This window comes from Nomascus leucogenys, chromosome 8 (assembly GCF_006542625.1).
Source record: "Nomascus leucogenys isolate Asia chromosome 8, Asia_NLE_v1, whole genome shotgun sequence".
Classification (NCBI taxonomy): Eukaryota; Metazoa; Chordata; class Mammalia; order Primates; family Hylobatidae; genus Nomascus; species Nomascus leucogenys.
Genome location: NC_044388.1, coordinates 92,966,756 through 92,978,912, shown reverse-complemented (window position 1 = coordinate 92,978,912; position 12,157 = coordinate 92,966,756). Strand labels below are relative to the sequence as shown.

At 43.1% G+C, this 12,157-nt stretch overlaps 1 protein-coding gene across 5 annotated transcripts in view; it reads left to right on the top strand.

Moving 5' to 3' along the window:
• Positions 1 to 12,157, top strand: part of ASTN2 (astrotactin 2) — a 1,014,740-nt gene that overhangs the window by 494,012 nt on the left and 508,571 nt on the right. The gene's annotated exons all lie outside the window — the stretch shown is intronic.

Sequence of the window (12,157 nt, the reverse complement as noted above, 5' to 3'; positions counted from 1 at the left end):
GAGGTTACGTCACTGGCCCAAAGCTGTACTAGCTAGTAACAGAACTGGGATTTGAACCCATGACTGGCCCATCAGCAAAGCCTGAGCTGATTACCACTGTGTTCTCCAGCATTTCTGAATTAGTACTACTGTTTCACACATCTTTCTTTTTATAACAGAGTGGGTACCCTAATAGGAAGTGTCCTATTCATATTTGTCTTTGTCCTTTCAAATCTTAACACTGTGTTTGGCACATAGTAAAGAAAGTAAATGTTTGTTGCGTTAAATTGTGGAAATAAGACCTAGAGAAACAAGGAGGGCAAAGGAAATCCCTTCCTGGGAATATTCCCTTTTTTTAATAGCAAGAGTTATCTCAGAAAGATGATCAATTCTCCTTTGGAATTATGCCCCTGTGTACTTAAAGCAATGAATTGTTATCAGTCTGAAGAAAACAATATTGTGATAATATATTGAAGCCCAGATAATGTGCTGTGGTTTAAGCCAATGCATTGTCCTCAAATGGGGCAAAGAGCTGGCCATGATCTCTAGGGACCTTTCAGCTAGCTGAGAGGGGAGCAATTGGATAAAGGCCTGAAATCAAACTTCATATAAGCACTGCTTGTGGGTAGAGGGTATTGTTGAGGACTCAGGGGGCCTGTGAAACTGCCAGCAGCCAGCTCAAGGGCAGTGCCATTGATCCGCCCTGGGGAGAAAATGTCAGTGCTCCTTGTGGACCAAAGGAGTTATATATTTGGAATTGGAGGTGCATGATTTCGGAGGGTGTATTTTTAGAGTAACAAGGAAAAGCCTCCACCATCAGGAAACCAGGATTCTGTTCTGATTTGTATTGATATAGGACCCAGCCTTTCAGGGTCTCAGTTTTCCCATCTGTCAATCGAGGATTTTAATAACATCCTTTCCTACATTGCAAAGAGTGCTTCATGGCACTGACATGAGGTAGCATGCATAAAAATGATTGCAAATGTGCAAAGTGGCATTCTGGTGTATTACAGTACAGTAGAGTGTGAATGAAGGTAGTATAGTAGAAAGACCACAGGTGTTAAGAAGTTGTCATTTCATATTTCTGTCACTCCACTGCATGATTGAACAAAGGAAAGTTACCAACTTAAACCTCACGTGCTTGTTTCCTCATCTGTAAAAATGGAATCAATGCCTATCTCACAAAGGTTGCTGAGAAAATTAGAAATTATGTATGAAAAGGCCTGGTACACAGTATGTCTTCAAACAGCTGATAGATATTTTGTGAGCTTAGTTTCAGTGTTTCTGCTTCCCGTGTTAGACAGTGAGCTTTATGAAGGCAGATAAGATGTCACATTTATCTTTGCAGTTGAGTGCAGCATGTTGCTTGGCAATTCAGTAAAAACTAACACATATTTATCAAATTAATTATAGTACCAGGGTCAAATAGAAATCAGAGAACAATTACTGATTTTTTTTCAAATTTCAATTCCATTTGCAATTTTTTCTTGTCCTAAACCTCAAATGCATATCTTTCTACCCACTCCCCCAAAAGTAATGTAGTTCTTGAACTTGATCCTTGGACATGCTCATTTATTTATTCATTCAACCAATAGATATTTATGGAAGGCCTACTCATTATATGTCAGACTCTGGGCTAGGCAGTAGAGAATACAAGTCCCTGGCCTTGTTAGAGAAATAATAGACAGTGCCAGTAAATAAAGGTTTAGAGAATAGGCAGATGTGAACTATCCCAGAGGAAAATGAAGTCCCAAATGAGATCTGAGGGAAGTGTGGGCGTCAGAAGAAGACCCAGAGGATGCAATATCTAACATGTTCAGGGACAGGCAAGTTGCCCTAGATGACTAGAGTGATGGGTGGTGACAGGGAATAAGGAAGAAGGTGGGAGAAGGAAGCTGAGGGGTGAGTAGTTGCTCAGGAGTCAACCAGGAAGAGCCTCTTAGATTATGTTCAGGGGTCCTGTCTTTCTCCTGAAGGCAATCTGAAACCATGAAAGCATTTTAAGGAGGAAAAAGAATTATCAGACTTCCATTCTAGAACCATTATTCTAGCTCAATATGAAAGATGGATAGAAGGGGAAATCAAGGTTGTTGTCCTAGCTTGGCTGAGCCCAGGATCCTCTCATAAGTTACCAGACCTATGTTTATAAAGTTAAACCAAATTAGAAATCCGACACATACAATTCAAATGATGGGTCTTTCACACCTCTTATATTCAAGGCCCTAGAGTCTTATGTTTCCCATCAATGTGCTCTCACATCTAACAATTTGTCCAGCCACTAAAGAGCTAGACAGGGCTCTGCCCCCTACCTTTGCTCATCATTTTTTCTTTTCCAAAGACATAAACAAGGTACCAAGCCTTGGGCAGAGTTTTGGTAAATGGGAACAAAGTGAAGATGTGTGTGGGTTCATTTGTTATCTGAAGCCACCAGATTCACCCTTCAAATTAGACAGGGGGAAAAGATTGATACTGAAGTGCTCAAGGGCTGTCAGAAAACCCAAACTTTACAGCTTGAAAATTCCTGGAAGAGAGAAATGTCTCTGGAAAATGTCAGTTATGTGCCAGATGACATGTTGGGTGCTTTTTGCAGTTTCAGCAATCTAATAAAGTGTCCAAGAGCATGGGTTTGGGGACCAGAGGACCTAAATCAAGTGCAAGTACTAGCGCTTGCTAAAGTGACCTTGGGCAAATTGCTTAACCTACCCCATAGGATTGTTGTGAGAATACAATGAGACCATGCATGTAAAGTGCTTGGCACCTCATCAGCACACAATAAATGTGGTTTGGCAGTACCTGGGGTTGTAGCGGTGGTTGTGATTGTGGTGGTGGGAGTGGTTATAATTCTGATTATGGTGATGGTTGGAATGTTGGTGGTGGTGATGGTGGTGGTAGTGATGATAGTGGTGATGGTGGTGGTGCTGGTGGTGGTGATGGTGGTAGTGGTGGTGGTGATGGTGGTGGTGGTGATGGTGGTAGTGGTGGTGGTTTTACTGGTAGTGATGATGGTGGTGGTGGTGATAATTGTGGTGGTGGTGGTGGTGGTGGTTGTGGTGCTGATGGTAGTGGTGGTGGCAGTGGTGGTGGTAGTGGTGGTGGTTTTAGTGGTAGTTTTGATGGTGGTGGTGGTAGTGGTGATAGTGGTGATGGTGGTAGTGGTGATGATGGTAGTGGTGATGGTGATGTTGTTGTAGTGGTGGTGGTTTATTGGTAGTAGTGATGGTGGTGGTGGTGTTGGTGATGGCATTGGTTGTGGTGGTGGTAGTGGTGATGGTGGTGATGATGTTAGTTGCCCCACAGCTCAGTGATTAAGACCACTGACACCAAAGCCAGAATACAGTGGGATCAAATCCCAGGTCTGCCATTCACTAACCATGTGACCCGTGCAAGTTACTCAACATCGCTTTCTCAATGTCTCACCTGTAAAATAAGAATAGTAATAGTACTTACTTCAAAGGTTCATATAAAGATTAAATTTAGTGGGCTGAGATGGTAAAGTGTGATAATGGTGCCTGGAACGTGGTAAACATAAATCATATTAAACAAATACATGAACTAGTTAATGCTCAAAACAAGAGGGAGCATGTAAACATACCCCCAAGTCCAGGCAGTATCACTTCCTTATCTTGCAGTTGAGGAAACTGACACAGAGAGGTGACGTAAGTTGCCTCTGTTACACAGCAAGTAAAGGATGGAAATGGAATTTGAATCCTGTTCTGCCAGATGGCAAGACCAGTGCTTTAGACTGTGTGACTGGAAGTCTTTTTTTTTTTTTTTTTTTTTTTTGCTTTTTGCTTCTTTCTTTCTTTTCTGGCTCATGCCAAAGTCCATTTGTGACTTGCAGAGGAACATGCTTCTGGAAATACAGAAATCTCTTAAAAAGCTCACATTTACTGAGTGTCTTCTATATACTAGGTTCATAGCTTACCTTACTTAATTTTCACAACCTTCCTATAAGGTAGGCAGTATTACTTTTATGTTAAAGATAAAGAGCATAAGGTTCAGAGAGGTTAAGTTACTTGCCCAAGGTCACACAGCTATTTTAAACAGAAGGGATAAGACTCAGATTCTGGTATATAGAACTTTAAAACCCATATTCTTGTCACTGGACTCTCTCAGCCTCAAATCCTCTATGTATTGAACAGTGAGATGGACTTGTTGGAATTCAGCCTGGTGTCTATTTCATTTAAAATGTGAGACCTAGAGCTGTATGTTCAACCAGCACAGGCATGAAGATTTGCTAAGGGAATTACCATTAATTGGCACCCTTTGTAATTACTCCTAAAGCGTAACTCCTAACAACAACCTAGCAGGGCAAATAGTACTGCCCTAACCTCTTTACAGGTAAGAAAAATAAAGGTTCAGAGAGTTTAAGAACATTCCCTGAGTTTGCACATCTAGAACGGGAAAAGAGCTGGGATGTACACCCGTAACAACCTGACTCTAGGCAACCAAACCTGCTTCTCCAACAGCCACTGTATATGGACAGGGGGTATATAAACATCAACAGAAAATCACGGAACAACCATCATTTGTCTGTGCCATGCCTCAGCCTGTGGAGCTAAATGAATTCAAAGCCATTTTTTTAACTTTTATATTAAGTTCAAGGATACAAGTACAGGTTTGTTACATAGGTAAACTGTGTCATGGAGGGTTGTTGTACAGATTTTATTACCCAGGTATTAAGCCTAGTACCTATTAGTTATTTTTCTTGATCCTCTTCCCTCCTCCCACCTTCCACTCTCTGAAAGGCCTCAGTGTGTGTTTTTCCCCTCTATGTGTCCATGTGTTTTCATCATTTAGCTCCCACTTATAAGTGAGAACATGCTGTATTTGGTTTTCTGTTCCTGTGTTAGTTTGCTAAGCAAAAAAGCCATTTTGCTATAGGGCCATCACTTAGGTGTATACTAGCCTCCTAGCTTCATTATGCTTCTGGGCTTACTTGGGAGTATTGTCTTCCTCATAAGGTTGTCTTAATGACACACTCGACTCTGTTAATTGCAAAGTGTTTTGTGTGCATTAGTTGCAGCTGGCATTGCTCCTGATGGGGACTCCTGGGCTCATTAGGGGGCTTGGAAGAAAATTTGCAGAACATTGGCACCTCTGTGACTGTTGAGAAAAGAAATGGGGCTTCTTTGATCCAAGGCATCGAGGCACCTCTTTGGAGCAATAGCTTCTCATTTGTGGAAATGGAGCTGATGATATTTCGCAAATATACAACAGCACAATGTGTGGTTGTTAAAATATTGAATTGCATCTGGATTGGTTTTTAAATAGCTGCTGCCTGAGCCCCCAAGTGCCCTGCTCACCTCAATCCCTCTGCTAGTTACTCCCCAGACCTCCCCTTGATCCAGAAAAAAAAAAAAAAAGAACTAACACTTTGCACAACTGAGTTCTCCAGGGCCCCACCATATTCAGATTGACTGATTGGTGGTACCCTCCATGTACCAAGTATTAAATTTTTTTATTGTTATCTCTGCCTGAAGACATTATTTAGCCAGAAGACAGAGCAGTCCAGAACAGTCAGACAGGCCATCCACATCATCCTGTCAGTATTGTTTTTGTTTTTTGTTTTTGCCTGGTGTAGCATCCTGTACAGACTCATGTGGGTTCCAGCATAATTGGTATGTTCTTCCTATTCCATTTAAATGGTAGCGTTTTAGTAAATGCTGAATTTTCATTGCCTTTTTTTTTTTACTTAATAAAATTCAGAAACAATCCTTGCCAATAAGTAATAGCTTTAAAGGGGTTGCCGTCTCCATTTTGTTAGATTCTGTTTTTCTCTCCATCTTTTCCCCCTCTTGTGAAATGAATGCTGTAGTTTAATTGCTTAAGTGCTCTTGTTTCCCATCCAAACTTGTCTTGGCTTGCCTTTCTCATAAACATGAGGCAGAATCTCCAGACTTCTCTGCGGGAAGGGACTGCCTCATACTCACCTTCGCTCCGGCTCCCCTTCTGTCTGCTTGAAGTAGACCAGAGGGAAGACAAGAAAACAAAAAACATCAGCATCCAGAGTTCTCAGAGAAAGCCAGTCTCAACCAATTTTACAACATTGAGCTGGGGGGTACGGAGGGCAGGTAATGAGAAGAATCCAGGAGGGGTGCTCGATCTGTTTTAAGGAAGCTGGAGTTAGTTCCTTTCTTTTTGAATGTCCATAAAAAATCCCTCCCCCGCCAACACTTTATTAGCACAGCTAACTCTTAGGATTAAATTAGTCTATAATAGCATAGACCCAAAATAGAACCTGCTTCTACATGAGATGGAGATTTGTCTTTTGGGTAAAAGTACAGAAGTAACAACCTAGGACTGGAATTGTAGCTCTTTTTTTTTGAGACAGTCACCCAGGCTGGAGTGCAGTGGCTCAATCTCCGCTCACTGAAAACTCCCCCTCCTGGTTTCAAGTGATTCTCCTGCCTCAGCCTCTGGAGTAGCTAGGATTATAGGTGCGTGCCACCATGCCTGGCTAATTTTTGGATTTTTAGTAGAGATGGGGTTTTGCCATGTTGGCCAGGCTGGTCTCGAACTCCTTACCTCAAGTGATCCACCTGCCGTGGCCTCTCAAAGTGCTGGAAGTACAGGTGTGAGCCACCATGCCCGGCCTGGAATTGCAGCTCTTTACCGTGTCCATGCAGAACTGAATGGCTCCTGCAGAACTGAATGGCTCCTGCATGGAGTGCTCCATGCAGAACTCCAGGCTCCTGCAGCTTTCTGTTCCTGCATCCCTGATGTCTAGCTCTCATGGGGTTCTCCAGCGCACATGCGTGTAACTCTCCCATCCACATTTGAAGCAGTAGGATGGAAGCAGGGGGAAGAGCAGCAGAATGTAGAACCAGCTGCCTCTGAAGGAGGAAACCTGGAGCTGCTATCACTTACTTCCACATTTATCCTATTAGCCACAGTGTAATCTCACAGCCAAACCCAGCTTCAGGGAAAGTTGGGAAATGTGGAAGCCAAAACCTAATGAAAATGTCTATTACTATGGGAGGAAAGAGCAGGTATTAGGGTCCACTACCAGGCTGTTTGTCCTTGTGTTGCATCAGATACCTGGCTGTGTGTCTGTCTCCATTGTTAGATGGCACTATAAGAAGGTGGTGACTGTATCTACTTCATCATTGTGCATCCACCACCTGACACTGGGCTTCATGTGTAAGAGGTGCTCCATAGTAATCTTCAGAAAGCACCTGCATCCAATCATGTCATTCCTCTGCTTGAAACTCATAGCAGCTTCCCACTGGCCTTGGCATCATATTCAAGTGTGTTACCCTGGCCTCTAAGGTCCTGTCTCTTCAAACTCACACTCTACTACCCCTTCCCCCTACCACCCCTCATCCTCACAGTTCAGCCAAACCAGCATTATTTCTGACCCTGCAACTATCCAAGCTCATATTCTTCTCTGTCCCTTTGTGATTGCTATTGCCACTGCCTGGATGCTTAGTCTCTCTCCCCCTACATTCATTTACCTGGATTTCTCTTCATTAAGATCTCAGCTCAAATCTACCTCTTAATATTTTCCTGAAATTACTCAACCCCACACCACCATCACTCCCATGCCTCATAATCACACAAGAGATGTGATACTTGGATCCCTTAGTATTATCAAACATTTACTTGCTTATTGTTGGCCCTTTGCTTCCCAAATTAGAATATATGCTCTTGATGGGCAGAGATCCTGCCTGCTTTGACACCTATGATATCTTATGATATCTTAGCACCTAAGACAGTGTCCAGTACCTTGCAGTCTGTCAATAATCACTTGTGGCATCGATGTGTAGTTAACAAAGTGGCCAGATTATATCTTCAGAAGTTAAAATCTTTTGTTGAATGTAGTTAACTATATTCCCCCACAAAGTTGCAAAATAAAACCTAAGAATCTGCCCTAAAACTCCTATGAATTCAATAATTTGTCGCCTGATGCCCCTCCCAAGTTAGGAGTCTGCCTTCATGTCTTCCCCCATGCCATGAGCGGGAAGTCTCCCTGTGGGGCAGTGACTTGCACCTGTGACAGGGATGTTCTAGCCTTGCCTTGCCAACCTCCCCATCCCCACCCACAACCCATGTCTCCACCATAATAAAATGAATAGGCTCGAAGGGATAGGCAGATGGCAGGAAAGCATAAAGATCAGTTGGAATGATGAGGCTTAGCAATAAAGGCTCAAGGAGAAGGAAGCCAGTGTGTGTTGATCAGAACCCTGCCAGGGATGTCACAGCAGGTTGATGCCCTGTTCTAGAGATGGTGAAACAAAAGCTCAGAGGAGAGTGGGGGAGTGTATGTGGCATGTTAGAGAGCTGCATGAGCTGGGGCGGGTAGTAGGAGATGAGGTCGAAGAGGTCACCTTGGCAGAGGGTGGGAGGTGTAGATTCAGCAATAATTAGATTGGGGGCAGTAACCCAGAGGTTGATGGGAAGACCTGGGCCTGGAGGAGGAAAAATTGAGAGGGGGAAGATAATGAGTTTCCGAAGCGTTGGTGAAGGAGAATCCGTGAGCCTCAGGAAGCAGTCTAATGGAGGGGCGGGGGAAGTGGGTAGTTGTGAAGTAGATGCTGTAAAGGTCAAGGACGATTCCCAAAAAATGTCTGCCTTGGGAGTTTGCACAGAGAACTTAAGTCTTTATCATGCATACAAAGTACTCAGTAAATATTTATTGAGTCAAATACAATTTTTCTCCCTTCTCTGCCCTTCTACTGAGCTTTTGCTTTGTGCCAGACTAAATATAGAGTTCTCAAGTGCCCAATCTTTGATGCCATCCCCTCTTTGTCACCCCGAGTCTTGCTTAATGAAATCGGACACCTCTCTCAATCCACACCAGCATAACCCTGCTCAGAAGTGTATAGTTATAGCATAACCCTGCTTAAAAAGTATATAGAGTTCTTGGGTATTCCCAATCTTGGGTGCCATCCCCTCTTTGTCACTCCCAGTCTTGCTGAATGAGACTTGACACCTCTCTCAGTCCACACCAGCATAACCCTGGTTGCATCAGGAAAAAATTTCAAAACATCTTCTGGAGCCTGGGGCTAGGTCATTCAGAGTCCAGGTCAGGGGTCTTAAGAAGTCTTCTGACTGCTCAGTAGGCACCTCCTTTTATCCATCACCTTCCAAGAAACTGCAGACACACAGCCTTACCAGCAATGATTAAAAATACCAGCAGTATTTACTGAACAACAACAAAGTGGTCCATCCCAATGGTGCCCACCTGGTGCTCTCCTCACCTGGTTGTCCTCATCTCTGTTCCACTGCCCATCCCCTTCCCCACTCATCACAGTTTCCCATTAGCTTTAGCAATTGGGAAGTCACTGGCCTTGCATTTTCAGCCAGGGAACTGGACACCCTGGACCTCCAGCAAGCATTCTTCCCAGTACATCCCATCAGCCTCCATTAATATCAGGGGACTGACAGCTGAGATTGACTGCCTCATTAGCAGGCGTCGTGTGGAACTCTGACAATAATTAACAACTCAACAGTCTCATTTGCTGGCCTATCAGAGAAGTATTCAATCAAAAATGTAATTTGCCCGATGCCTCCATTTAGCATGGAAAGACTATTCCTTCAAAGTTTTAAATAGTCTAATTAAGAGGGAAGAAATAGAAGGGGAAAAATTATTAACAGTATAGGTTTAATGTGAAATTGCTGGAGTGAATTAATAATGCAATAACCATTTTTAGCAGCTGTCTATCAATTTGTGGGCCAGAGTAATTCAATTAGTCAGCAAAGGGTTGTTCAGATGAGATAGTGGAGAACAAGTGCTATTTTGTTTCCCAAAGGCACCATGGACTTTATTTCTCCGGGTTTGGGAGAGATACGTGCAAAATACTCCAAGGTGCTGCACAGAGTCAATGTTTGGGAGAAAATGTGCCTCGTGGTTGGAGCAGGTGAACTGGCTTTTTTATGATCTCCCAAAAAAAGTCTCAGTGCCTCTCCTTAGGGTTCACTTCCTGCAGAATTGACTCTGCAGCATCAATACCCTTGATTCAAAGCAAATACTCTATACCAATGGAACGCATTGTAGCTAGGCCTGACTTAGGATTCCAGCCATGTCAGCTTCCAGCAGCCTAAGAGTGCTGCCCCACTGGTCAGTGGCTTCTTCTTTTCGTCCTGCATCTGCCACACTTCCGCCTCTTCTCATGAAGACCTTTCTCTCAAGAATGCTTTTACAGTGTCTGTGTACTAAGTCCTATTAGTCCTTCCAGGTCCAGCATATCTGCACACAGCCTTCCTTGTTTCCCCTAAACAAGCATTCTAGTTCCCAAGTCCTTTCTAACACTGACATTCTGCCACTTCCTCTTTACCTGTAAATGGGGATAATATGCTGGATCCCACTGGAAGGGGAAGAGGCGTATGTGAGGAATGTCAGAAATGCAGGCCAAGACAGGCCTGGATTCTTATTTTGATTCTGCCATTTAATGGTTGTGTACCCTTAGGTGATTTTTTTCACTTCTCTGTGCTTCCAGTGTCTTCCTTTGGAAAATAGAGATCAGAATTCCTATTTTGTTCGCTTCTTGTGAAGGGATGAAAAATGCATAAAAAACTCATAGTACATAATAGATGCTTAAAAATGGACACTGTTGCTATGAACGCACTTAATACAGTGTTAAACTTACAGGTCAGCTACATAAACATCCTTTTCTTTTTTTTTTTTTACCCTCTACCTGACAAATTCCTTTGTATCTCCACAAGTCTTTGCCTTTCTAAGCATTTTCTAATAGTCAACTCTTTTAATACAGTTTTCTTTTATTTCTTTCTTCCCCTTCATTTCTCTGTTCTTTTGTAAACTCGTGGAGTGTATGATTTATAACATATTACACTTTGCTCCAAAGCAGTGCCCAGCAATCTCCCTTGCACGTGGTAGGCTTGAGTATCTGCTGCAGAAACTGGAAGTATATACAAGGTTAGAGGAGGAAGAGCTGTTATGACAAAGATTTCTGAGTAAACATGAGCTCAGGGGTGTATGACTGCCCATTAGTCTTCAAATCTATATGTGGAATTTTTTTAGAATATCTAAAAAATGTAATTGGTATTTCTATTTAAAGATATATTGTACTGTAATGGTTAAACTGCTGGACTTTGGTGTCAATCACAGCTGACTGGCATTTCAGCTGTTTCTCTGAGGCTTCCAAAGTCCCTTCTCTGTGCCTCAGTTTTCTCATGTGTAAAAAAGACACTGGTAGACCTACCCTGGGGGCTGTTATGAGAACCCAGAAAGCTTTTTCACATACGGCATCTGCCAGGTAGTAGGTATTCAGTAAATGGTCGTTGTTTTCGCATAATTTGGAAGAGGGAGGCAGTTGGGAGATCAGGGATAGCAACAGGGAGGGAAGCTGAGTCAAGCTGTGGAGTGTCATGAGAAAGGCTGGTCTCTAGCAAGTTGAAAGCAAGGAGGAGATACTGTGGGTTGTTGCACACACATGAAAGGGTATATGGAGGGAACAGTAGCCAAAGCTAAATTGGTGTGATTTCCCAAAGGGAAGAAAAACACCACAGGGAGCTGTTAGCATTGACAACCAGTTTTATGCAGCAACAGGGCAGTACAATGGAATTTTCAGTCACTTACTCGCATATTCCAAGAATACTTATGTGAGCATGATCCTGGGGTAGGAATTACATGGCAAAGAAAGATGCATCAGAAAAGATCTCCCCACCTCCAGCCCCGAGATGCTTATGTTTAGAGAGGGAGCTGGCGCTCAGGCACGTGAGTGTTTGGAGCCTAATAGAGTCCAGCCACCATTCCTTGGGAGTCCGCAAGTGTCAAAAGGACCACCTAGTACAGACTTCTATTGTAACTATGATCCATTCACTGTGGCCAAGACAATTCTCACAGATGGTGCCGATCAATCCAAAGCAGTGAATTGTATGAATACTTATGCGTGTGTTGTTACATAAGAGAGTTACCAGAGCTGGTTAAAGAAGGAATCTCAATACCAGCGAAAGCCTGGAAAGCAAAACCCACCAGCTTCCTGTTAGTAATGATAAATATATGAAAACAAGACACCCCGTAATTGTAAGGCTTATCATGGCTCTACATTTATTTCAGGATGGCCATGTGACCCTCTCACCTGTTAAGGACTCCACATGCATGATCTCCTTTAACAGTAGAAACCAGTCTTTTGGGAGATCAGAAGCCATGCACCCTAGGGAGAGGTTCTGATGAGGGAGGTGGTGGAGACCACCCCAATAAAAGCAGAGGTAT